The sequence below is a fragment of the Pongo pygmaeus genome, chromosome 7 (genome assembly GCF_028885625.2).
Source record: "Pongo pygmaeus isolate AG05252 chromosome 7, NHGRI_mPonPyg2-v2.0_pri, whole genome shotgun sequence".
Lineage (NCBI taxonomy): Eukaryota > Metazoa > Chordata > Mammalia > Primates > Hominidae > Pongo > Pongo pygmaeus.
The window spans coordinates 2,727,042-2,750,667 of record NC_072380.2 but is presented as its reverse complement, the minus strand read 5'-3'; positions in this window follow the sequence as shown (position 1 = coordinate 2,750,667).

Sequence of the window (23,626 nt, the reverse complement as noted above, 5' to 3'; positions counted from 1 at the left end):
TGTTGATTATTGGATTATTGTGTATTAATTTGATCATATATTACTTATATTTACCTAGAATTGCAAACATTATTTCATACTGCTTCCCCTGCAAATCAAAACAGTTTCAATGATTAGAACTTGACCACAGGACTAGCCATGCAAAAGTTGCAAAGATTGTTGGCAAATTTCTTCGGGTTTTATAGCCTCAGCTTTTCAGTCTTTAAAATGGAAATAATAATAATGGCATACACTTGCTAAGGTGTTTGAGAAGGGAATAGGGAATAATAGATTTAACAGCTTATTCTTAACCACAAATATCTGTCTATAAAATTATTATGTGTAATTTACATGGATAAACTGGAGAATTTGACACTGAGGAATAATTTGAGCAGCATTGTCAAGGTTGAAGCATCTTACGTTTGCATATTGTAAGCACAGCACAGTACCATCCTGTTGCATATTTTAAATAATGCAAACAGCAGATGCATGTTGTCAAACAGCATACTGTTCAGCAAAGTTTTTCAAGTAACTCTACTATAAACCACGATCTTCTCAGAGACATTGATTATTTATGTCAAGGTCAGGAAATGGCAATTGTTTGTTTCAAAGCAAAAATAAAATAAAAACTACTGGGAATGAACACCTATGAAATCCAAAGGGTGAAAATCTCATCTTCTGAGTCATATAATTACGATACTCTCTCAGGCAGAAAAAAGTCAGGAACTTTTTCAGTAAGTGCTTGAGGACTTTCTTTGATAATGTTTGTTGGTTGGAGTTTCCACTGAAGGTTGGTGTGTTTTAAGGACTTTGATAATGTTTGTTAGTTGAATTTCCACTGAGGGTTGGTGCGTTTTAAGGAGTTTGATAGTGTTTGTTGGTTGGAGTTTCCACTGAGGGTTGGTGTGTTTTAAGGACTTTGATAATGTTTGTTGGTTGGAGTTTCCACTGAAGGTTGGTACGTTTTAAGGACTTTGATAGTGTTTGTTGGTTCGAGTTTCCACTGAGGGTTGGTGCGTTTTAAGGACTTTGATAATGTTTGTTGGTTGGAGTTTCCACTGAGGGTTGGTGCATTTTAAGGACTTGGATAATGTTTGTTGGTTGGGGTTTCCACTGAGGGTTGGTGTGTTTTAAGGACTTTGATAATGCTTGTTGGTTGGAGTTTCCACTCAGGGTTGATGCATTTTAAGGACTTTGATAATGTTTGTTGGTTGGAGTTTCCACTGAGGGTTGGTGCGTTTTCTCACCTGTAGGGCTGCTTCAGGTCTTTCTCCTGCCCTCTAACCTCCCTTGTTTAGAGTATACTCATCAGCGTGATGCAGCCTGCAGCCCACAAAAGTTCTGAGTTCTCTTTTGCTTTACTCCCTGCATAAATATGTTCCTATAACGTGGCATTCTGAAATTATATCCCTCTAAATCATTTTAACATTATATGTGCATATAACCCAGGGCTTAGTAACAATTTCGGTTGTCTGTATCCATTAACTTGCCCACTCAAACGAAACTATTTTGATAAACCAGAACTCAAGTATTCTCTCTCACTGACCTGGTGTTGAAATGTCCTGAAAACACCAGATTTTCAGCAAAACTGAGTACATATTCTTGGCGAATACCGCGCTTGTGTGAGTGAGCCCTCTGACCATCTAGTTCAGACTGGGATGCAGAAGAGATGGCATTTTCAACCAAGTTTTACTAGGGAATTTTTTTTTTTTTTTAAGAAAACGAATGAATGCTATGCAATACACACTGTATTGTGTGGGTAATTAAAAATTACCCCAGCCCCTCTGTGGGTAATTAAAAATCATCCTTTTAACCCCAGGATCTAAATGTGAAACCCACAGTCCACATGGTAAGAAACAAGGTAGAATGGTTCACACAGAGCAAGCATAAAGAACAAGGAAATGCAAGACTTTTCCATTATAAATTTGGTTGGAAAGTCATGGGAGCAGCTTCCCTTCCCCACTTACCTCTAGCCTGAGGCGTCATAAGACAGCCCCAATGGTGGCATTGGCACTGTGTCTGCCTGTTCCAGAGGCAGAAATGTCCACTGTACCCCTTTTCTCGGAATCACTTTTCCAACCTATAACTTTTCCTAACAGTTATGCCCAAAAGGGAGACACATCTGGGCAAAGGTGCAATGAGACATCTGAGGACACGGAATTCCCTTGCATTAATAGGTGTGGTGGCTGTGGATTCTATTCAGAACACTTGAGCTTCTGCTAGGATGAAGCCCTCTTCCCATCCCTGAGCTTTGAGGTCCACGTGTTTCTCCTCCAGCCGATTCCACTCCAGTGTCCTAGCGGGACCACAGGCTCTGCTTGCCTAGGTCCAGAGAGTTCTGTATTTTCTCTGCTTCCCTTTGGATGCCTAATTGAAATGCGGAGTTGCTAAGAAGGGATAGAGTGAAAATCCCAGGCAACTCAAAGGTAAGAAAAGGAAAACCTGCCTAGTGCCTCATAAACACAATCGTTCTTCCTGCCTCTCCAGTTAGCCTCATGCCCTGCAGCATTGTTTGAAAAATGGGTAATTACCTAACCTGGAACTTTGTTTAATCACCCAACCTACTCACAGTAAAATCCTATTTTTCTTGGAATAAAAACATAACTTGTAATGAACTGAAAAATCCCTTTCAAGGCATTTTTTTAAAGAAAATGGATAATATCATATGTGTACTGAATATGTTAATATGCAATTTCCTATATGCGCATACTTTTTTTAAACACTGTCAATAGTTGGCATCTAAATAGTGCAATTTCCCATAGAGTTATTGCTTGTATTACCTTAAGTTTGGAATTAAAATATGCCATACATCAGTACTACCAGCTTTTTGTGTGATTCACAGTAGAGTAAGTGTTTTTGTAAAAAAGGATACTGATTCAAAGGTGACAATTTTTTTTTCTTTTTTTTTTTGAGATAAAGTCTCACTCTGTTGCCCAGGCTGGAGTGCAGTGGCATGATCTCAGCTCACTGCAACCTCTGCCTCCCAGGTTCAAGCAATTTTCCTGTCTCAGCCTCCCAAAAATTCTTATTTTACCAAATAAAAGAACACACACATGCCCACTAGGTACAGTTGAATCATTCATTCATTCATTCATTCAATAAATTTTTTTTAGTAACTACTATTTTTTCTTTGCTGGGAATATAGCAATAGAGACAAAAATAAAATATCTGTGGATTATGGAGCCAACATCCAGGTAAAATATAGTCACACACCCAGAGAAGTAAGGATAGACACCGTTCAACAACTGACTTCATTGTGCTTTATATTTAAAAAATGCTAAAGCAGTGCTATTATTGCCAATTCTCTTTAGACTTCTGACTGTTTCAGAGATAAGCTGTAGTCCACGGGCAGATGTTAGTGAACACTGAGACGCTTGTGAGGACAGACAACCTGTGGACTATTCTAATTAGTGTGTTTTGAAATGTATATATGTAATTGTGCTTTTGGTTACTATATATTTTTACCATGCCTCTTTCACAAATTTCATGCTTTATTTACAATTTTCAGGGTTATGATGTTTTTGAGGTTGACCTCAGTTCTTTTTCTCCGCCTTCAAAGGGTCCTATTCAATATGAATTATCTGGACATACGCTTCAGAGATTTGAAGCCTTAGGCGAGAGGACGAAGCCATTGAGTGTTTGTCAGGTGCGTGGTTTCCAAGTGGAAAACAGCAACTGGTCCACAAAATGCATTAGTCATTGGCAGAATGACATTGAAATATTTTCTTTGCGATAAAACTTTTCAGTATGTATGCTTTTCAGATAAAATGCAATGCTAAATATAACCAACGTTTGATTTTCATTATTTTTGCCTTGTAGGTATGAAATCACAGAGCTGAAACAGATACCTAAAAATTGTAGTATATCTTCAATTTTATTTACTTTGAATTCACCTCATTAATCCCCAAAGACCAAATATTCCATAAGTTTCTAAACATTTGTTTCGTTTTGTTTTGTTTGAGATGGAGTCTGGCTGTGTCTCCCAGGCTGGAGTGCAGTGGCACCATCTCGGCTCACCACAACCTCTGCCTCCTAGGTTCAAGTAATTCTCCTGCCTCAGCCTACCAAGTAGCTGAGATTACAGATGCATGCCACTATGCCCGGCTAATTTTTGTATTTTTAGTAGAGATGGGGTTTCACCATGTTGGCCAGGCTGGTCTCAAACTCCTGACCTCAGGTAATCCACCTGTCTCGGCCTCCCAAAGTGCTGGGATTACAGACATGAGCCACCGCACCCGGCCAACGTTGGGCATTTATAAACCAGGTCTGGGCACCTGCCTGAACCTGTTGTGGAAGAAAATTTTCTGTTGAGTTGTTGCACTTCAGCCTTGTTCTGCCCTTTGATGTTTGCCCAGGAGAAATTTCAAGAAAAAACAAAGACAACTTCATCTCTAGTCATGTTACTTTGAGCCTTCATTTTTTAAAGTTGAGTCTACTTCTACTTATGTTAGTGGTTAATTTCAGTGTTTTCCTTAGCAACAGCAATTCCCTCATAACCCACCTGCAGGTTGTGTATATAAACACTAGCTGCACTGTGTTAATCCACCATGTCTGTAAATTCTTCAGCTTTGAAATTATTTAAAAGTTGGATTAGCAATCATAATAACTAGATTAAAAAATTCATCACTATGTATCAGCAAAATTTATTCTCTGCTTAAAAACAGCAATTCTAGTATCACCTTTGGACTTAAATAATCATCTTTTTTCCTTTATCACCTGTCTTTTCATTCACTGTCTCCTGTTTCTGGTGTAAATCACAATCTAGAACCACACACCGTGGTTTTGTACACCTTCAGACATGATAGGTTTCTGTATTCACTCTTATTTACAGGAGTTGTTTTTGGACTCAGGTAACTATTTCACAAACAGAAAAAAATGCTGTTCTTATCTTGGTTCCTTCGTGGAATATTTCTGCAGCCTTAGGTGTCTTATTTCATTATTTCATTCCACTGGGTCTCAGATGCATCATGCATTAAGTTTGTAAGGGTGAACAATGAGCTCTTTAAATTCTCAAAACATGTGGTTTTATGATAGTAGTTCTGAAAGACAGTTAGGTGCTAAAAATAATTTTATCTGAAATAGCAGCAATGGCATGGAACATGGAAGTTGGCTCTCTGGCCCTTCAGTTTTCTCAAAAGGCTATCAATGGAGTGTGTGGGACTTTGACGAACGTTCTCTGTGCTGGGGATAGCAGGTCAGTGGCAACGCTGCCCTGCTGCTAAACCATCCTCTTATGATATGCTCATCAATGTACAGTCTGTCCAACTCTTGGATTCTCCTTGCCTTCCAACTATTTGAGTTATACGTTAAAGTAAACAAATATGCATGTGTTACTACCATCAGTGAATATAGGAATCATCATATCTCGCCTTATACTTCTGTAAAAGTCAGTGTTTCCTTTGTCCATGCCCACCTTACATAGCACTTCTCTGTTTCCTCTGTGTTCAGAAGTCTCCCAAATCCATGGACACATTACTATTTTGTTTTTCCTTCAGAATCTTGCACTTCCTTATCCTAGTAGGAATTTATTAAATATGGGTCCATTCTCCCAAAATGGAGAGATATCACAAAAAAGAGATACTAGGCCAGAGTGCCACCTATTCGCCCAACACTTTATCTCATGTCATCTCATCGCTGTTTATAAGATATCTCCACTGGGAAGCGTTAACGTCAAAATCCCAAAATGGTCACAGTGAAAGTAGATGCATTTTCACCTCATACTATTCACTCCTGTGCGGCTTCTTAGTCTCACTTTGAGAAATCTTCACTTCAATGCCTATAGTGGTCATATTGCTACACATTTTTAAATCCTTTCTTTTTTAACTTCAAAAACAGACTCCCGAAGAAATGATTCAGCATTATGCACATAGCAGATGGGTTAAAAGTCAGGGATCAGAGGACATGCCATCTTGGGTAAAGAGCTATCTCTTGCACAAGGCAGCTGTGTGATTTTACAACTTAATGTCCTCATCTGAAAATGGAGATAACGAGAATAGCCCCTCCATAGAATGTTGTAGAAACCTAATAAGTTAACATGTAAGTATTTAAAACACTGCTTAATACATAACCATGTGCTAGGTAAGTGTTACCTATCATTTTTGCTATTGATATTTCTTCTTCTTCTTTTTTGTTTTTTTTGGTTTTTTTTTTTTTGAGACGGGGTTTCGCTCTTGTCGCCCAGGCTTGGGTGCAACGGTGCGATCTCAGCTCACCTCAACCTCTGCCTCCCGGGTTCAAGCAATTCTCCTGCCTCAGCCTCCTGAGTAGCTGGGATTACAAGCATGTGCCACCATACCCAGCAAATTTTGTATTTTTAGTAGAGACGGGGTTTCTCCATGTTGGTCAGGCTGATCTTGAACTCCTACCTCAGGTGATCCGCCCACCTTGGCCTCCCAAAGTGTTGGGATTATAGGCGTGCGCCACCACACCCGGTGATGTTTCTTAATATTAGAATTATCCCCCCAGAGAATTGAGCCTGTTCTTCAATACCTTTCACTAACATTTCTACACATCATGATGTGTAGAATATACACATTGTATATACATATATACACATATATACATCATCTTGGCTAGACTTTCTTCATCTGATACCAAATGCTACCACAAGAATTTCTCTTAGTCATTTTAACCTTACAAACTTCCGTGAACTCAACCATTTTGAAATTACTATAAAGTATTTATGAATAATAAGAACTTTTTAAAGTTTCCATTTCTTAATATTCTTTCAGTCATGTTGTTCCTATTAGTTTTAATTTACTCAAATAAGAATCCTATCATTCTGGCAAGGCACGGTGGCTCATGCCTGTAATCCCAGCCGTTTGGGAGGCCGAGGAGGGTAGATCACCTGAGGTTAGGAGTTGGAGAACAGCCTGGCCAACATGGTGAAACCCTGTCTCTACTAAAAATACAAAAATTATCTGGGCATGGAGGCGCGTGCCTGTGAATCCAGCTACTTGGGAGGCTGAGGCATGAGAATCACTTGAGCCCGGAAGGCGGAGGTTGCAGTGAGCTGAGATGGGGCTACTGCCCTCCAGCCTGGGTGACAGAGTGAGACTCTGACTCAAAAAGAAAAAAAAAATCCTATCACTGTACTAGTTTAGCAACATTGGGCAAGATACTATTGTAAATATCAGTTTTCTTGTCAGCTTAAGGGGATAATCACAACTATTTATCACTGGTTTCCTTAAAAATTAAATGATCTAATGCATGTGCTTAGTATAGTGCATGTCACATAAAAAGTACTGAAAAATATTAGCAATTTTTCCCCAAAGCATAACACATAGTCATATCCTGGAATGATTTCAAGGTTTTAATAATATTTTTGGAAATCATAATTATATTCCTTACCTGCTTAAAGAAAATAGAAGTTAATCTAGCAGAACATCAAACTCATAAGTTCAATGAGTTGTAATATTAAAGTTGGAAGGAATCTTAGAAAAATTCTAAAATAACTTTTGGTGATATATGAGGAAAGTGAAGGTTTTCATTTCATAAGAAGATGTAAGATAAATGTCATTGGTGTCAGTATGCTGTTATTCATATCATGCTATAAGCACCATAGAATTATTTTATGAAATAAAAAAAGAAACTCAAGTGTATTAAATACCTTTCTATGTGAAACATTACCTCTTGAACTATGCCAGTTTGTTTTATTCTCATAACAATCTATAAGCTGAAGGCCACTTCTCATTCTGCATGTTTGACAAATGAAGTTAAATCTACTGGTTTTATAGGTTTCCTCTCTCTCTCTCTTTCTTTCTCTCTCTCTCGCTCTGTGTGTATCTATTTATATATACACACGTGTGTATATACACATATATACATTTTATAGAGATGTACAAATATATATATGTATATTTGTGTGTTTGTTTGTTTTGTAGAGATCAGGTCTCACTATGTTGCCCAGGCTGGTCTAAATCTACTGAGCTTAAGTGATCTTCCCACCTCAGTATCCTAAAGTATTAGGATTATAAGCATGAGCCACCAGCCAGATTTTATAGCTATTAAAGCAGCTATACATCATAAATGTGCATCATAAATAAAATGCAAACTATGTTTTCCTACAGATACACTAATATGGTTAACATTTGAAAACAATGAGACAAATGAGTAGGAAGATGTGGAGTAGTTGGTACTCATATACATAATTCACTGGAATGAAAAATGATACAGCGCATGGCAGAAGTCAAAGGGGAAGCAGGCACCTTCTTCACAAGGTGGCAGGAAGGAGAAGAATAAAGGAGGAACTTCCAAACACTTATAAAACCATCAGATCTCTTGAGACTCATTCACTACCACAAGAACAGCATGGGGGAAATCACCCCCATGATTCAATCACCTCCCTCCCTCAACACAAGGGGCTTTCAGGTGGAGATGAGATTTGGGTGGGGACACAGAGCCAAACCGTATCACTGAGTCTAGTATTTACATAAAGTTATACGTATAGACCAAAGGAGTACATTTCACGGTCCAAGAATAAACCCTTATGTTTATGATCAGGTCATTTTTTACACACATAAAAAGACAATTCAATAGGGAAATAATAGTGTTTTAGCAAATGGTTCTAAGACAGTTGCTTATACACACGGAAAAATTAATCCTAGATCATTACTTCAGACTATGCACAAAATTAACTTAAATGGATCACAGATCTAAATCTAAGGATTAAAATTTTGAACCTTCTCTAATACACCATAGGATAAAAGCACTGTGACTTTGAGGTAATATGATTAAGACATAACACCAAATAATCCATGAGTGAAAAAAAAATGGACTTCATTTAAATTAAATATCTTTGCTTTTCAGAAGATGCCCCTAAGGAAATGAAAAGACAAGCTAAATATTTGTGGACAGTACCAACAAATCATATATATGTCTGATGATGTTTAAAAAACTTTCAACTCAATAAGTAAAAATAATAAAATTAAAAATAAAAAAGTTGTATAATAATCACACAATAGATTTACATTTTTGCTTATTACTTGATGCTGCCAGTCCAGTTTGAATTCTGTTCAGCCCAGTGATATTGCTTTTAGCACCTTGTTTCCATTAAAACATTGTATTGACTATATCCAACCCAATATGTGCAATCAAAAATAAAGCTAAATTGTATTGTATATTTATAAATGCATGACCATTACAAATTTATATATAAATAATAGAAATCTGTGAAATATAAAAAATCTATCTGCATATTCATAAAACTATACAGATAATATATAAAATATATCTGTATTTTTTGTGTGTAAATGTATTTATACATACAAATATAACAGTATAATAAATAAATGTATAGTAACTAACAAAACAACAATGATAAAACATATACATTCAGCTGAATATATATATGCATATATACATAAAACTTATGCATAGTAAATCACATTTCCAGCTAAATATATATGTGCATGTATACGGGTATATAATAATAATGAATAAGATAATAGTAAAACAATGTTTAAAACTCCAAATTTAGACATAGAATGCTATACATCATGTTCACACTACCTCTGCACCCTTACTTGATCACCCAGCCATAGGTCAAAGCTATCTGGGCTTTGCTGTATAACTAGAGGTGTTTGCTAGTTCACCGGCCTATTCCTAAGTGGAAGGTTGACTGGCTTTGCTTGGCTTTGAGCTTTATGGAAATGGAACCCCACTATACATGCTCTGCTTCCTTTTTTTTTCATTTTGGCTTCCACTTCTGAGCTTGTATTACTGTGCTGCAAACTTGGATGGACTGCTGAGCATTGTATCCAAGCAATCGCATGAAAATGTTTTAAAATCTGTTGTGATTTTTTGTTTTGTTTTGTTTTGGGGTAAGTAAACTTTTAATTTTAGAACAATTTTAGATTTGCCCAACATTGCAGAGCCAGCCCAGCGAATTTCTGTTCCTCCCTTGCCTGGTTTCCACTCTTGCCTCATTGCATCCTAGGTCTCTGTGGGGAACGGCTCACAACCACAGGTCCGACAATGGCAGTTCCTGTGAACTACACTTGTAACTTCATTTGCATTTCATGAGTTCCCCCGTAATGTCCTTTTTCTCTTCCAGGATCCCATCCAGGGGACTTTATTACATTTGGTCTTTATTTCTCCTTAGCCTAGTCTGTTTCATGATAGTTTTGCAAATGTTCCTTGTGTTTGATGATGTTAGCAGTTTTGAGGAGGTGAGTGGTATTGTGTAGAATACCCCTCATTTGGGGTTTGTCTGATAGTTTTTCTCCTTATTGGACTGGGGTTACAGGTTTTCAGGAGACTAAAGAGGAAAAGTGCCCTTCTCAACACGCCACGCCAAGGGGATGTGCTATCAGCATCCTGGGTCAGTGATGACGCGGCCTTGGTGGCCTGGCCCCGGAGTGCTGCCCAAGGCAAGGCTGTGTTCCCTACTGCTCACGTGGTGCTCTTTGGAAACAGGTCTCCAGGCACTCACGAGGCCAGAGCAGGGAGTAAATCTCCACCTCCTGGAACAGAGAGCAGCTCATACATTATTTGGAATTCTTCCTATGGGGGATCTTTTTCTCCCCTAGTTATTCGTTTTGGCAATCATGTATTCATATCTCCATGGACTCATGTGCATGTGTTTTACGCTTTGGTTCATAATCCAGATTATTCTGGTTTTGGCCACTGGGGGCTCTGTCCAGTTGGGCCCTACAGCCTTTGACAAGCTCCCCTCTGTATTAGTCTGTTCTTGCATTGCTATAAAGAACTACCTGAGACTGGGTAATTAATAAAGAAAAGGCATTTCCTTGGCTCACAGTTCCACAGGCTGTACAGAAAGCGTGATGCTGCCATCTGCTAAGCTTCTGGGGAGATCTCAGGAAACTTTAATCATGGTGGAAGATGAGGAAGAAGCAGACACTTCACATGGCCAGAGCAGAAGCAAGAGACGGAGGGAGTGGGGAGATCCTACACACTTTGAAACAAGCAGATCTCAGGAGAACTCACTATCGCGAGGACAGCACCAAGGTGAGGGATGGTGATAAGCCACGAGAAAAAGCCCCCGTGAGCTAATCACCCCTCACCAGGCCTCACCTCCAGCACTGGGGATTACAATTTAACATGAGATTTGGGTAGGGACACAGATCCAAACCATGTCACCATCCTTTTATTTTTTGAACACTTCCTTTCAGGCACTGTTAAGATGCCCCAGGCTCATCTTGCTCATGTCCTGCCCCAGACCTGGAATCAGGCATTTCTTCAAAGAGCGCTGATTCCTTGTACTGGAGAAGAGTATTGAGAACCAAGATCTGAATGCTAGTTCTATTCTGTTCTCAGACATTTTGCATATGGGTTCATGGAAACATCACACACACATTTTTAAAGTTTGAAACTCCACTGTTTGAAACATTACTGATCTTCATAATGCTACAAAATAAAATTTGTATTGAATCACTTGAAGGAGGAATAATGTATCAAGTATCAGAGTAATATTACAACAGAATACATGTTTAACTCTAAGTACACTGGAAAATGTAATAGATCTCAAATTCACTGACTTTTTGTCTGTTTTCAATTTGATATTTCAATAAATAAATTGTGCTAATATTTCCATTTTACCTGAATTAAAGAAAATAATGTCACTGGTCCACTAAATGCTCTCTAACAATAAATTATTATGTTTTAAATAATATAGGGAAAAGAGGAAAAATGAAAATACATTTTGTTTTCAACTCCAAGTTAACTTTTTCACAGAAACATAATTCTTTTTTATTTATTTATTTATTTATTTATTTATTTATTATTATTATACTTTAAGTTTTAGGGTACATGTGCATAATCTGCAGGTTAGTTACATATGTATACATGTGCCATGCTGGTGTGCTGCACCCATTAACTTGTCATTTAGCATTAGGTATATCTCCTAATGCTATCCCTCCCCCCTCCCGCCACCCCAAAACAGTCCCCAGAGTGTGATGTTCCCCTTCCTGTGTCCATGTGTTCTCATTGTTTAATTAGCATCTATGAGTGAGAACATGCAGTGTTTGGTTTTTTGTCCTTGCGATAGTTTACTGGGAATGATGATTTCCAATTTCATCCATGTCCCTACAAAGGACATGAACTCATCATTTTTTATGGCTGCATAGTATTCCATGGTGTATATATGCCACATTTTCTTAATCCAGTCTATCATTGTTGGACATTTGGGTTGGTTCCAAGTCTTCGTTATTGTGAGTAGTGCCGCAGTAAACATATGTGTGCATGTGTCTTTACAGCAGCATGATTTATAGTCCTTTGGGTATATACCCAGTAATGGGATGGCTGGGTCAAATGGTATTTCTAGTTCTAGATCCCTGAGGAATCGCCACACTGACTTCCACAATGGTTGAACTAGTTTACAGTCCCACCAACAGTGTAAAAGTGTTCCTATTTCTCCACATCCTCTCCAGCACCTGTTGTTTCCTGACTTTTTAATGATTGCCATTCTAACTGGTGTGAGATGGTATCTCATTGTGGTTTTGATTTGCATTTCCCTGATGGCCAGTGATGATGAGCATTTTTTCATGTGTCTTTTGGCTGCATAAGTGTCTTCTTTTGAGAAGTGTCTGTTCATATCGTTTACCCACTTTTTGATGGGCTTGTTTGTTTTCTTCTTGTAAATTTGTTGGAGTTCATTGTAGATTCTGGATATTAGCCCTTTGTCAGATGAGTAGGTTGCGAAAATTTTCTCCCATTTTGTAGGTTGCCTGTTCACTCTGATGGTAGTTTCTTTTGCTGTGCAGAAGCTCTTTAGTTTAATTAGATCCCATTTGTCAATTTTGGCTTTTATTGCCATTGCTTTTGGTGTTTTAGACATGAAGTCCTTGCCCATGCCTATGTCCTGAATGGTAAGGTTTTGAAGTGGGAGATTGCTGTAACCCATTTTGGATCACTGAAGATTGTTATTATTACATCTATAGTTAAAGGAGGTGTGATAATAATTTAAAAGGCACCATATAGAACTGAGTTCCTGAAGGAGCTAGAGACCTAACATATCTTAATCTTCTATGTACCGCACATTTTCTACATACATTATATTCATCATGTTTGTGTATAAAAATAAACACACCCATTTAGAACTGTATGTTTTATGTAACAATTCAGAGTTATATTGCTTTTACTATTATTTTAGTGTGCAGTGAATAGCTTCCATACCATGTACCATTTTGGAAGTAAGTTAACCTTTTTGGTTTCATGACATTCATTATTTGGGGAAGATTCATTAGTTTGTGGTTATTCCATCTAACATTTCTTCCATGCCATTTTTTTTTTGTCTCTTCATTTCCCAGAGTTTCACTCTGTTGCTGAGGCTGGAGTGCAGTGGTGCAATCATAGCTCACTATGGCCTCAAACTCCTGGGCTCAAGCCACTCTCCCGCCTCAGCCTCCTGAGTAGCTGGGACTACAGGTGTGCACCATCATGCCCTACTCCTTCTAGCATTTTATTTCCATGCCTATTAGACCACAAATGTGAAATTTCTTTTAGTTAATGATAGTAACTGTGTAACTCCTTACACTTTGTCTTTTTCTTTAACTACCAGGAAACCAGGAGTTCTATCTGCAGCTCAGTTTTAGAAATATGTTTTAGTTTCTTGCCCTGGAACACCTTTCTTCTTCTCTCGATTCTTTTTCTTTTTCTTATTTTACAGTCTCATGGCTAAGTGGCTTCTATTGTGCTTTTTTGAGGAAATGGAGTTTCCACTGGGAGTTCGCATTGAATAAGCCCAGGTAATCCTCCTGGAGGATGAGAGATGACGTGGAGAGAACCCCAGCTGGGCGCTAGTCCCAAGCAGCACAGGCACAAGTGTGGACACCTTACACCACCCAGTACAGGTTGAGAATCGAGGTTACTGCCATCCAGTGAGCTGTTTTCCAAGGATTGTAGCAGAATAGCCAAACTAATCTCAAACACAAATTGCTGGCCATAAGCAAAGCGAGCAAACGATATAGCTAGTACTTTAAAATACTTAGATTGAGATATTTTAGTGTAACTTGTCTCTCAGAAGTAGATAACTAATAAAATAATTCAGCTGTGAGAAAACATAACTGAAATCAATGATCAAGGGAAACATAATTATACATTTATTATTACTGGGTGTGGGAACAGTACATTGAAATTAATAGCAAATGAGGATTAATTCATTCTTAGCAATTTTGAGGACAATAAAATACTTTCTGCTTATAAAAGAAAGACTATCTGCCTCTGATAAAAATGTCAGTTCCATAAGAAAGGCTGCCCCATGGGGACATTGACTGTTCCCATAGACATAACAAAATTCTGTTTTGAGAGATAGACCCACAAGTATATGGGAAAAAAAAATTATGTGATTTAGGATAAAGGGTACACATAAGTTCAGTAGAGAAAGGTTGATATATTCAATAAATGATGCTGAGTGAATTGGATATTAAGTAGAAAAAATGAATATTGACCCCCATTACACATAATACATAATCATCAGTTACTAGCAGATTATATACCTAAATGTAAAGGTCACATAATAATAGTTCTAGTACAAAATAGAGGAGAATATCTTCATGGCCTTAAGGTAGAGAAAGATTTCAATAATCAGACAAAGAAAGCACCAATCAAAAAGGAAAGTTTTGAGAAACTGAACTTTACATTTTAGAACATCTTTTAATGAAAAATACAATTAATATGAACACAGTTGGGTACTTGATGATATAAAGGAATTATTATCCTTTTCATATTGCAAAATGATGTTTTTTTAAACCACTGTATTTAGAGATGAACACTGAAATATATACAGATGAAATAACTGAAAAAGAAAAAAAACTATGCCAGGGAAGGAAAAATGGATGGCATGTGTATTAGTCCGTTTTCATGTTGCTGATAAAGATATACCCAAGACTGGGCAATTTACAAAGGAAAAGGTTTAATGGAGATCTCACAGTCCACGTGGCTGAGGAGGCCTCACAATCACGGCAGAAGGCAAGGAGGAGCAAGTCACATCTTATCTGGATGGCGGCAGGCAAAGACAGAGCTTGTGCAGAGAAACTCCCATTTTTAAAACCATCAGATCTCATGAGACTTCTTCACTATCATGAGAATAGCACTGAAAAGACCCAATCCCAGGATTCAATCACCTCCCACTGGCTACCTCCCACAACACGTGGAAATTATGGGAGCTACAAGATGAGATTTGGGTGGGGACACAGATCAAACCATATCAGCATGATCTACACCAGTGTTTGAAAATTAAGTATTTGGAAATTATACAACCAACTATAGTAGAAGACAGAAAAAAGTAAATATGACTGGTATAGACATCTCCATAACAAAATTATGAACTTTTTTCATAAAGTTATTTCCAGTACATGTATTATTTTATTTTTTACAGTTAATCAACAATCTATGCTGACTTTCACTTGGTGGGCAATGAAAAAATACACAAAATTTTGAGAAGTCAAAGTCTGGGATGGATGTATTTCTCAAGAAAGAAAATGAGAAATCATAGCCGGGTGTGGTGGCTCATGCCTGTAATCCCAGCACTTTGGGAGGCCGAGGCGGGTGGATCACAAAGTCAGGAGTTTGAGACCAGCCTGGCCAAGATGGTGAAACCCTGTCTCTACTAAAAATACAAAAAGTAGCCAGGCATGGTGGTGGATGCCTGTAATCCCAGCTACTCAGGAGGCTGAGGCAGGAGAATCACGTGAACCTGGGAAGTGGAGGTTGCAGTGAGCCAAGATTGTGCCACTGCACTCCAGACTGGGTGACAGAGCAAGACTCTGTCAAAAAAAAAGAAAGAAAGAAAGAAAGAGAAACAAAGAAAGAAAGAAAATGAGAAATCATAAATTCAAGAAGAAAAGTGTAGAGAATATGTAGAAAAGTTGGGGTAATACTACATATTTTTCCAGGAATTCTAGAGAAAAAAGTCGACAGCACTTCTTTATTTTTTCCTTGCTAGGCACGAACTGAAGGGCTAATGTCAGGGGAGAAAACTTGTCTCTTTTTAAGGCTTAAGACAATTTAATACCAAGCACTGGGTGGAGCCTCCACCTGCTGTGCCATCCAGGACTTTGGTCAGCAGGAAAGGGAATGACAATATCTCAACATATTGCTCCTGAATTTTAAAAAAATAGGGATAAATGGGCTGGGTGCGGTGGGTCACGCCTGTAATTCCAGCAATTTGGGAGGCCGAGGCCAGCAGATCACTTGAGGTCAGGAGTTTGAGACCAGCCTGGTCAACAAGGTGAAACCCCATCTCTACTAAAAATACAAAAATTAGCTGGGTGTCGTGGTATGCACCTGTAATTCCAGCTGCTAGGGAGGCTGAGGCAGGAGAATCGCTTGAACCTGGGAGGTTGAAGTTGCAATGAGATGGGATCATGCCATTGCATTCTAGACTGGGTGACACAGTGAGACTCTGTCTCAACAACAACAACAAAAATAGGGAGAAATGCTGCTTGAAGCCAAATGATCAGGAAGTAGTGGTGCCTCAACCCAGTTCACTAGCAGAGGGTAACATTCCCCAAGATCATTTCCTTCTTCCCAAAAGAGGGGAAAAAGCAGCGTCACTCTTCACCACCTGTGGGCTACTGCCCCAGGGGCACCGATCGCACCCGCCATATGAGTGGTCTTACAGCTGTGGCTGCCGTAACACTGTACCACAGACCCCGTGACTTAAACAGCACAGATGTATTATCTCACAGTTCTGGAAGCTGCAAGTCTGAGATCAGGGCGCCCACATGGTCAGGTTCTGGTTAGCGCCTTCTTCTAGGTTGCAAATGGCCAACTGCTCCCTGTGTCCTCATCTGGCCTTCCCTTGGTGTATTTCCTTTGTGAAGTCACCAATTTTGTTGGACAATACCCTATGGCATCATTTAACCTTAATTACCTGCCTAAAGGCCTCGTCTCCAAATATAGTCACCCTGGGGCTTCGGGTTTCACCGTATGACTTGTGGCAGGACACAGTTTGGTCCCCAGCAAGGGTGCTGAGAAAGTGAACCACTATCAGTAGGAGGAGAAGGGACTATTCCATGAGGGTATTCAACGCTGGTTCTGCAAAGTATCACCAAAAAGCCCGCTGAAAAGACAAAGCCAGGTTCACTGCTTACGCACCCAGGGCCAGCAGTACTCCCGCAGGACATCCGTGCTGACCCATCAGGTAAAACACAATTGAGGATATTTATTGAGACCGAAAAATCTGACTTACGGCGCATCTTTCAATTCAGGATATTAGTTAATTTGGGGAACGATTATGATATAATTGTTTAGGATTTGTGGCCAGAGAATGCCAAGAATTTTGAGGCCGAATTGTTCAGAAAGTCTTAGACTGTTTTAAACTGGCTTTTGATGTTTCCTCTTGAAGAACGGATGAGTCTTTGGAGTAAGCAATAAAGTTAGTTGCAACTTTATCTTCTGGTGCAAGTGTCTCCTAGGATCCTAAGCTAAACACAAGTAAAGTTATGTTCTTGAAAACAGGGAATTATAAAATCATGTGAATAAAAATGGCAAGCTGCGTGGGTGGTTTCCATCCTCAAAGGAGAACCAACTATCTACAGAGGGAGGAAAGACATCTGGAAGAGGTGGCTTACACTGAAGAGGGAGAAAAAAAAAAAGACATTTTACACAACAAAAGCCAAACTCAGTAAGATACAACCACAGTGCCCAAATGGCTTTAAGAACTGAAGAGAAAAAAAATTTAACTAGTACACTTAGAAATTCCATGAAGGAAATGTGAAAACAATGGGTAATGTATGAGATCCATTGAAGCCTCATGTGTATAATTCATCCAAGAACAGTAGACCCTAAAGAAAACAGAAGAGACCCCAGAATATGAGTGATGATGAAAAAATATTTAACAATAAGGTTGGTGTATTTGTGATAACTGATGACAAACAAAGGAAATTCAAATAACAAGTTATTACAAATGAGAAATAACATAAACAAAATAATTTAATAATTTGCATTGCTTAATTGTGGAAACCCCAGTAATTCAAAGCATAGTGAAACTCTCATGGTGGAAATAAGGAGTGACGCTAAGAACACAAGAGTTGGCTGAAGGAATCTGAAGCAGGTCAGTGAGTCTCCCTCAACATCCCCTTCTCCCCTAAGGGAGCCGGGGTGTCAAGAGAAATTAAGACAGAATACCCCAGACTCTGGGCGTTGAGTGCAGGGATGCAATACGGTACTCAAAACAGGTTGATGGGCTGAAAGTTAATATGCTGAACTACAAAATCCATTGTTTCCGTCTTCCACTGGGGCCTCGGAATGTTCTCAACCAGTCATATACCTTTCACCCTAGCAGAAGGTTGATGAGATTTTTTTGCTGAAACTTAACCATCACTGAGAACATATATACTTATACTGATGCTTGGGGGCTCCCCGAAGAAATGGCCAGATAGTGGTTGTCATCTGATTACCTATAAATGACACACACTGGCTGTTAAGACTCAGTTATTCACGCACAGCTTTAATTACCTTCCTAGGCCTCTCTTTTAAATAGAAGTGTGTAAGCAGTCTCGGGCCTCTGTGTGTTCGTGGGAGACTTCTAGAGACCAAGATAAATGTCAAAAAGAACAAAGAAATAAACAAGCAAAGAGAAGTAGGATGTTGGGAAAAAAAGAATCAAAATAGGAGTTGAAGAAAATAAAATTTTAAAAACTTGTGCCACAAAACCAATTAATATCATGAATAAAAAATGGGAAAAGTACCTCTCAGTGTAAAAATCAGAGACATAATTAGATAGAAATATTAAGACAAAATATATGTGAATTGGAAGGCAGATCCAAGAAAAATAATTCTTATAATGCCCCAAAGGAGTAAAACTGGATGGAGATGCAAGAGTTAACAAGCAGTAAAAAAGTATTTTTTGTGGATAAAGAAAAATGTGTTTTTGGATTTAAAAGTTATGGTGAATTGCAGATCCAATAAATTTTACAAATAGTCTGGATATATTGATATACCCAAAAATCCTGAAGATGGAATCAGAATCACATGAGCTGCCAGATTGTAGAAGCAGATAGAATATAAAAGAGAGTCACACTGACACCACCTCTCATCCACAGTCCTGGAGGCTCGGGACAGTCATCAGTGTCTTTAAGCTACTCAGGGAAATGAAATGTCATCAAAACCTACGGAACTCAGGCTACATGGTAAGAGAAAGACTTTTGTCGACGTACCACTTTCCAGACACTATCACATCCCTGTACCCAACCTGAGAAAAGGTTTGAAGTATCCTAAATGTCAGTTAAATCAAATTAGATCTCAGGTAAGAGAAAATAAAAACAATAATAACAATAACAAAATGGTGGTAAGAAAGAATATTGCAATTTGGGGTTCTCTAACAGTGTGACCATGCATCGACTATAAAATAGGCATTGTATTAGACCATTTTCATGCTGCTGATAAACACATACCTGAGACTGGGTAACTGATAAAGGAAAAGAGGTTTCACTGACTCACAGTTCCACATGGCTGGGGAGGCCTCACAATCATGGCGGAAGGTAAAAGGCACAAGGTACGTCTTATATGGCAGCAGAGTAAATAAGAACCAAGCGAAAGGGGTTTCCCCTTATAAAACTCTCAGATCTCATAAGACTTATTCACCACCACGAGAACAGTATGGGGGGAAAATGCTCCCATGATTCAATTATCCCCCACCAGGTCCCTCCCATGACACATGGGAATTGTGGGAGCTACAATTCAAGATGAGATTTGGGTGGGGACACAGCAAAACCATATCAAGCATTTATCAGAAAGTGAAGAAACTTAGGGTTAGAGGACATACTAGCAATAGCTGAAAACCGATTAAATCTTCTGCAGTACCTTTGAAAAATCTCAGAAGTTTATGTGTCTTCAATGCCTTATTGAAATATAATCAGTAGAATTTTAAAGTATTGTAACAATTTCAAAGTGTAATGAAGAAACAAGGTGAAGAGTCAAAATAAGAAAATGGCATAAAAATACAACATATAGAAAACAAAACTAAAATAGATATTATGAAACCAAGCAGATCACTTATCAAAAATACATGTAAATGGCTTAATTTGGCCATGAAAAGACCAAGATGATCACATTATTTCAGCTGGTAAGTCAATTTTTGATGTGGAGTAGTGGCAACATAGGAACCACTTAGAAGGATAAATTTGGCAGCTGGATATAGAAAGAATTAGAGAGGAGAGGTGATCCTTTAGGAGACCGATAAGTTGTTTTGAAGGGGAGTGATGATTAATTTGAAAGAATCCTAGCACCATTGACAGAAATACTAGTCGGTGACAGGAAGGTGAAATGACGCATTGGATTTTGGATGTGCTGGGCACTTACGGCACTGAGGGTGTGCATATTTTTCATGATTCGGTCTTGGATACCCTGACAAATTTCCAAACTGCATCTTTTCAACCTTAGCAGGCAAAATGATGACCTGAATAGAGCCCGGAACCGGAATCCAGAGGACATGGGATGGTCCAGCTCCCACCAGTCTGCTTCTGGGCTGCACATTTGCTATTACTATGGCACATGTTTATTGTGGAACATTTAAGTGGGAAAATATTTACTGGAGTGTTCTTTTTTTTAATTTTAAGACTTTATAAAGTTGTGTGTCATTATCATAATCATGATCACCATCATTTTCAGTATCTATTCCCCAGCGTCAGGTGGTCCTTCTCTGTTGATAGCTACCGACCAAGACGGTCTCCACCTGTCCCTCAGCCAGTCTCAATGTTAGATAGTTTCTTTCTGACCTCCCTTTATGGAGAGCATTTACTTTAGAAAACTGCTCATGATGAATTCTTTCTCTGTCCTTTGAGATGTAAATGTTTGTCCAGTCTCTGGCCAGTTTTACAGCTCGGAGCAACTTTTCCAAGGCTATGGGCACCATCCTTCTGGAATGCAATCATCAAGGCAGGGGCCCCTTCCCAGCCTCTGCCGGAGTCCAAGTTGTAAAACTACCTTTCTGTCATGAACACAGGAGAAAATCTACTTTTCCTTTGGGGAAAGCAATTAGCAAATGCAGGTGACCTGTGATTCCCCCACTCAGCTGTTGAAACCCTCCATTCTTTTGTTTCAAGGAAGTTGGGTTTCCAGACCATATCTGTCTGTGCGCTCTTCCCTATTGCTGGCAAAACTGTAGGAATAAAATAAATTTTGTTTGCTCATCTTGTACAGCACAATTTTTCTTTTAAACTACCTAATCTGTACCTTGTATTATATGTATATATACATTTTCTATATTCCGTGTGTGTGTGTGTGTATTTTGAGAAGGAGTCTTGCTCTGTTTCCAGAGTGGAGTGTAGTGGCATGATCTCAGCTCACTGCAACCTCCATCTCCTGGGTTCAATCAATTCTCCTGCCTCAGCCTCCCGAGTAGCTGGAGTTACAGGTGCATGCAACCATGCCCGGCTAATTTTTCATATTTTTAGTACAGACAGGGTTTCACCATGTTGGCCAGGCTGGTCTCAAACTCCTGACCTCAAGTGATCTGCCCGCCTCGGCCTCCCAAAGTGCTGGGATTACAGGCACGAGCCACTGGGTCCGGCCCCACATATATATTTTTAACATCTGATTGATACTGCTACCTAAGGTATTCCTGTTTCTAATAAACTCTAAATGCAGTTTCATGACACAAAGCCTTTAAAAAGCAGGCTTCTGTTCTCCTTTTTTTCCCATGGACACAGTTTAAGATAACTCAATCTTACAGACAGGAAGTAGCATAAGGCTGACAGTACTCAAGTCTGCCTTTAAAGAGTTTTATCATTGCTTCCAGCGTTTCTATTAGATTTCTCTGCATTTTTGGTTTTACTGGGCATCTGCCTCACATAATTCTGCAAACATAGTGAGTTACATGGTTTAGGAGGTTTCAGTGGCAAGCAGTACATCCATTAATTAGGAAACCCTCCTGAAAAATTTTGGTTAGGATAAGTGACTTCTGAAAGGTAGGGTCCATGTGCGTTTTAAAAATGCTTAGTGAAGTATTTTTTTGGGGGGAGTTAAATTATTTAGATAATTTAAAAATTCTTCTACCTAGTTGCATATGCACCTGTTGCAATCAGGGTCTTAATCACCATTGATTCCTTGGTTCTCTGCATCTCTCTATCACACAGATATGCTACAGGGCGCGTATGGATACCTCACCCCTCTACCCTACTTTCCACTTTTTTTCAGAACCTGTCTTCTATCAGCGTTTCCGTCCTGGGGACTCTTTCTATTCTTGCATAGATTCTCATTCATCTTTAAATGTTGCTTGACCAGAACAACATGAGATCAACGTGCATCTCAGGTCCCACACACCTACCAGTGTCCTGGACCTGGGGCTCACCGTGCCCTTTCTCATCTCATACATCCTACGTCATGCTCATCGTCCTCAACCTGTTCCAGCAATTATCAGACCGGAGTCAGAATCTTACCCCTTGCTTAGTTCGGTGATGATTTCCTCCCTAGGGGGCAGGACTTCTGTGTTCTCTTCTTTATGGAAATAAATTGTTGGACAAACCCAGACAGATAGATCACAGACCAGGGTTTTCACGCGTGCCTGCCAATGCGTGTTCTCCTAATCAGCACTTCGTCTCCCCCTGATGCAGGTGCTCAGATGCAGGAACCCACAGACACCGACAAAGACTCCCTGGTCCCCGTCTGACTAGGGCATCGATGCCAACTGGCAAGAGTGAGTTAGCATCTGCAATACATCTGAGTCTAGAATACCTTAGAAATTAATTTGCTTCTAGCCAGCTTCCTTTTGAGAATTACTGCCATTGCCGCATCCCTAAATAAAGTGGTCTACAAATAAAAAATGAAAAAAAAAAGGGACGCGATCTTGTATTTCTAGGCAAAATTAACCTCCCCAAAACTCTAAGGTAAAATTGACCAGGGCGATCTGTATAGACCCACAATTCTCAGCATATGCATATCACACAAGATGAGTCTTTTCATATCAACCTTAGATGCCCTTTGTATAGATTCATTATATACACACAATGTATTATTTTCCAAAACAATGGGATAATCTTGGGAGATTTTTGGAAGCACTAAGAATATGAATGCAGTATTCCAAGTACTTTTGAGGATGAATTTCAGCTGTACAAAAAGGATGACTGCTTTTTTCCTTTCTTAATTCCTTTAAAATTTTTATTTTTATTTTAAGTTCTGGGGTACATGTGCAGGATGTGCATGTTTGTTACATAAGTGAATGTGTGCCATGGTGGTTTGCTGCAGCTATCAACCCATCACCTAGGTATTAAGTCCAGCATACATCAGCTATGTTTTCCGATGCTCCCCAGGCTCCAGTGTGTGATGTTCCCCTCACTGTCTCCATGTGTTCTCATTGTTCAGCTCCCACTTATAAGTGAGAACATGTGGTGTTTTCTTTTCTGTGCCTGCATTAGTTTGCTGAGGATAATGGCTTCCAGCTCCATCCATGTCCCTGCAAAGAACATGACCATGTTCCTTTTTATGGCTGCATAGTATTCCATAGTGTATATGTACCATACTTTGTTTATCCAATCTATAATTGATGGGCATTTGTGTTGATCCTATGTCTTTGCTATTGGGAATAGTAATGCAGTGAACACATGTGTGCATGTACATTTGTAACAAAATGATTTATATTCCTTTGGGTATATATGCAGTAATGGGATTGCTGGGTCAAATGGTATTTCTGGTTCTAGATCTTTGCAGATGACTGTTTAAGCTAAACTCTGAAAACTGTGCAGTA